Source organism: Bison bison, unplaced genomic scaffold, assembly GCF_000754665.1.
Source record: "Bison bison bison isolate TAMUID 2011002044 unplaced genomic scaffold, Bison_UMD1.0 scf7180017864475, whole genome shotgun sequence".
Taxonomy (NCBI): Eukaryota; Metazoa; Chordata; class Mammalia; order Artiodactyla; family Bovidae; genus Bison; species Bison bison.
In genome coordinates, this window is record NW_011495036.1 from 4,169,836 (window position 1) to 4,174,922 (window position 5,087).

General features: G+C 53.1%; 1 protein-coding gene across 1 annotated transcript in view; it reads right to left on the bottom strand.

The window, feature by feature from the left end:
* PER2 (period circadian clock 2) overlaps positions 1-176 on the bottom strand; it is a 42,994-nt gene extending 42,818 nt beyond the window's left edge. The window contains exon 1 of the mRNA XM_010862061.1: positions 39-176. The gene's annotated coding sequence lies outside the window, so the exon portion shown is untranslated. The remainder of the gene's footprint in view (positions 1-38) is intronic.
* Positions 177-5,087: the final 4,911 nt, after the last annotated feature.

Here is a 5,087-nt window from a genome sequence, read left to right on the forward strand (position 1 = left end):
TGCCGGCCCGCCACGCCCGCCGCGTCGCGCGCACTCACCGGAGCCGCGTCCTAACCAGTCCGCTGGACGATCCGCGCGCGGCCCGCCGACCCCGCCGCCGCTGCGGCCGAAAGCAGCGCGTATTCGGCAGGGCCTCTCGCTGCCGCCGCCGCCGGCGCAGACTCGCCGCTGTCACATAGTGGAAAACGTGACCGCTCTCCGCGCCCGCCCCCAGCGCCCGCCATTGGCGGCGGTGCCGCCTCATCTGCATACTTGGGGGGCGGGGCCTGGGGGTGCTGTGCGTCCCTTGGGCGCCAGCGTCCGTCGCTCTCTTTACATAAGACGCACATGGAACTCCATGTTCCCCGATTCGGTTACTAAATGAAGACGCGGCGGGCCCGTGGCCCCCCCCGCCTCGTCCTCTGGAGTGGTCCCTTCCACTTCCGGCCTCGGCGACTTCCATTCAAGACTAAGGGCATCCACGGGCCCGGGGAGCTCGGAGTGGCGCGTACCACTGCGGGGCGAGGGGCGGGCTGGGCGCGGGTCGGGGAGGGGCTTCAGGGCATCCCTGCCAGGCCCTCCCCCGGAGCCGAATCCTCGCTGAAGCCCACCCCCAGAGACCGTCACCTCTAGCCACGGCCAGAGACATCCCCCCACCCCCCGCAAACCTCTTCATTCACTCCCTTTCATTCATTTACTCCGTATCCATTCATAGCTTGCTGCAGACTGGGCGGCTCTGCTGGAGCTTCGGGTGCACGCCCACCCAGGCAAGCGAGGTCGATTCTAGCCCAGATCTGTCAGGACAGATGGCCTTTTCTTACTTTTCAGATTATGCGTCGCAAGTTTTTGGTTCAGCAAATAGGGTCCTTGTTACTCAGGGGATGTACAAAAAAGAAATAAATGATGTTGTCCCTGCCCTCAAATCGCGTCATTCGGGAGAAAGGACCATCTCCTGAAAAGGGAACTTGATTAAATACTAAACTGGGAAGTGTGGATCAGAAATTAACCGGGGCAAGAGTTATGCGCAGAGGTTCCGTGGAGGAGGCAGCACTTGAAGAGTGGCGTTTGGAAAAGGAGGGTTTACCGAAGGCAGAAGCCACAAAGACATGAGCCCGGTATAGCAGGCTCTGGGAGAGAGCTCTGTACTCTGAGCACCTTGGCTGCGGCAATTTGCTCTTCAGTAAGCACTGTTTAGGGCTTGTGAAGAAGCCCCCAGCCTTCTGTCTATAAAGTGTCAGGAGAGTGACTTACCTGGTGATCCGGTGGTTAGGACTCCTGGCTTCCAATGCATGGGGCTCAAGCTCTATGCCTGGTCAGGGACTCAGATCCCACAGGCTTTATGGCACAGCCAAAAAATAAAATTTTAAGTGTCAGGAGAGTAGAACTTCCTCTCAGACAAGGTAGAGGGCCAAGGCTTTCTGGTGGGACCTGAAACACAGGCAGGCTCCAAGGCAGCTCAGCTGCACCCGGCTCTACAATTGCAGGGTCCGACGTGGGAAGCAAGGTTGGTTGGGTTTGGAAGGGCAGAGGGGCCTGTGGAATCTCCCTCCACGTGTACATTCTTCTTCCTGGGCGAAGGAAGGAAGAGTCATGATCTGGTGGCCTGAAGCAGACTAAGCTGCTAGTTCCGGAAGCCAAACGCACATTGAGGATTTCCCCTGCCCTCGGCAAAGTGTATGTGCAACTTCCTCGGACACAGATGCAAAGCCGGGCAACGCCAAGCTGATCAGGACAGTCCTTCCCACATAAGTCCTGGCAGGCCAGCTGCGCGCTGCACACTCCTTGCTGAGAATGGCCCCTCCCGTTTGTCTGATATTGACGCCTTGACGACTCCCTGCCCCCTCCTGAATAAACCTACACAAATGCCGAGCAAATCCAGGCCCAGCTGCACCTTGCACACACCCAGAGCCTTTTGTGTCTTCACCTACATTGACGTCAAGGATAAGCTCCTTTGTTCTGGAAGTGAGAGAAAACAGGCGGCTCATTCACATCACACAGAGATTCTCCTCCTGCTCAACTTCTCTTTGGTTTTGCTCCATATCCAGGCTTCAGCCTAATGTCATTTCCTATCTAAATTTAGCCTTTTCTATTTCTACCCATCAGTTCAGTCACTCAGTCGTGTCCAAGTCTTTGAGACCCCATGGACTGCAGCAAACCAGGCTTCCCTGTCCATCACCAACTCCTGGAGCTTGCTCAAACTCATGTCCATTGAGTCAGTGATGCCATCCAACCACCTCATCCTCTGTTGTCCCTTTCTCCTCTTGCCCTCAATCTTTCCCAGCATCAGGGTCTTTTAAAAAATGAGTCAGTTCTTCACTTCAGGTGGCCAAAGTATTGGAGTTTCAGCTTCAACATCAGTCCTTCAGTTGAATATTCAAACTGATTTCCTTTAGGATGGACTGGTTGGATCTCCTTGCAGTCCAAGGGACTCTCAAGAGTCTTCTCCAACACCACATTTCAAAAGTATCAATTCTTTGGCACTCAGCTTTCTTCACAGTCCAACTCTCACATATGACTACTGGAAAAACCATTAGCTTTCACTAGACTGACCTTTGTCTGCAAAGTAACGTCTCTGCTTTTTTAATATGCTGTCTAGGTTGGTTATAGCTTTTCTTCCAAGCAGCAAGTGTCTTTTAATTTCATCACGTCAGTCACCATCTGCAGTGATTTTGGGGCCCAAGAATATAAAGTCTGTCGCTGTTTCCATTGTTTCCCCATCTATTTGCCATGAAATGATGGGACTGGATGCCATGATCTTAGTTTCCACCCATAAATCTGGTAAAAAGTGAAATCCATTTTTTAGGAATTATCAAACACTATGAACCTTGACAACTCTTTGGAACTGAATCTGTGTTCAGTGTCTCATGGCTCCTGTCTTCATTCTTGTTGTTGGAAATGGTCATTCCCTCCACTGATACTTGGTGACAGCTGCGTACTGGGGGTGTGCAAAGATGCATCTCGTTGGAGCCTCTGCTTATAAGGAGCTTGCAACGTAGGAGGGGTGATGAGGGAGGTCTGGGGACAATTTCGAATAAGATGGGTCGTGAGTCCCAGGAGAATGGCATAGGTCTGGTGGAAGCAGCCACCCCATTGCCAGCTGCGGGGTGGTAACTTCCAGAGCCAAGGTGATGGGTGAGCATGTGTGTGTGTGCGTGTGTGCATTCAGGTGCACACATTAGTGCTGTCAGGTTGGAGGAGGAGGGGAGAAGATATCTTCTCCTGGTCAGTCTATACATACCCGGAAATGTGCTTGGATTAGCTGTCACGTCTCGCACAGGACTCTTGGCCTTGTGGGGAAGGCAGGCGAGCACAAAGGAAACCTGGGTGTGGGGTTGGCAGCCCGGCCCAGCTGCCTGAGGAACGCTGTCCGTGGAAAGAGCTGGCCTCTCGTCTCAGCCTTCTCCCTGCCTCCGAGCTGCTCGGCCTGCACCTCCGCCCACTCAGGCCTGGGCCCTGCCTGGAGGCTCCCTCTGCGCCGGGCCTCCGAGCCTCCGTGTCCCTGCCAGGACACTTGCTGGCTCACTCACTCGCTCCTGCACTCAGTCGGCCAGCTGTTTACTGGGCAGCTACTGTGTGCCGAGCACTGCGCTGGCCACCGCTTCTCTGGTCCTGGATCCCGTGATTTGTGGGCCGGTGAGCTAAGGCACGAGCTGGGAAGAGAATGATGAGGTCTGTGAGTTGGGGGGGTGCTCTCATGTCCTCTCTAGGCAAATGGAGGGGACCCTGTTGGCCTGTCTGGCTTCGCAGAGCCCTTTCCTGGGTTTAGGAACCCTGGAGACGAGAACTTGGACCCTGAACCTCCCTCTCCAGCCTCCTCCATGCTGGGCACTGAGGCAGTTCCTGTCCGGGAGACCCTTAGCCAGCTCCCAAAATGGGACCCAAGCTCATGGGCAGCTCTGTCCAGGGTCTGAAGACACGAGTGAGGCAAGGCCCACCTGCCCCTGTGGTTGGGAAGGTTCCTGAACCAGGCAGTGACCAGCGGGCTGGCACTTCTCTCTGGCTGCAAGATGGTCTGGGAGCCAGCGGAGAGGTGTCTATATTCTGCTGGCCACCTACTGAGAAGGGCTTTTGGTTTTTAAACTAAATACAGACGCAGGGAAGGTTTTCCTTTCTTTTGGGGACACGTGTGTTTATGCTGCGTGTGCACGACACACGTGTGTGTATGTGTGTGTGTTCACAGTCCTCCCCAGAAAGTCGTAGACTGCGTCATCGACAATGGTATGCAGCCTCCGACTTTCTTCACCTCGCCAGGGAAGAGACTCTGAAAAGCACTGAACGTGTCTGCACAGCGCTGCCTGGCCTGGAGAGCTGGACTCTGCATCTACGTTGTCCCCTTGCAAGTGACACCCTCAGTGTCACAGTTCTGAGGGCACAGGGTAGGGCCTCCATACAAAGTAGAATAAAGTGGTGATGGTGGGCATCCTTGCCCAGTTCCCAGCTGGACAAAAAGTGCCCAGTATTTCTGCATGAACTGTGATGTGAGCCTCGGTTGTTTAGTTTTCTGTAGACGTCTTTTGTCGTATAGAGAAGGTGTCCTATTGTATTCTTAATAATATAATTATTGGGCTTCCCTGGTGACTCAGACGGTAAGGAATCTGCCAGTAATGCAGGAGACCTGGGTTTGATCCCTGGGTTGTGAAGATCCCCTGGGGAAGGGAATGGCTACCCACTCCAGTATTCTTGCCTGGAGAGTCCCATGGACAGAGGGGCCTGGTGGGTTACAGTCCATAGGGTTGCAAAGAGTTGGACATGACTAAAATTATTGATTAATACTCTTCTATATTAAAGTAAATATTATTATCTATTATTATATTAACAGTTTGCTGAGAGTTTTCTCTTCCCTTGTTGGCCATGCTACACAGCTTGAGGGATCTTAGTTCCCTGACTAGGACTTGAACCACAGCCCCCAGCAGTAGAAGACTGGAGTCCTAACCATGGACCACCAGGGGATTTCCTCTGAGAGTGTTTTAAAATCATACACTGACACAATGACGTTTAACCCATGGCAATTATTATTATTTAAAAATGTCTCCCCCAAATTAATCTATTTTTGCAGATCTGCAGATAATTTAAACCACCATAACTTTGTCTCTACCATACAGCACTCT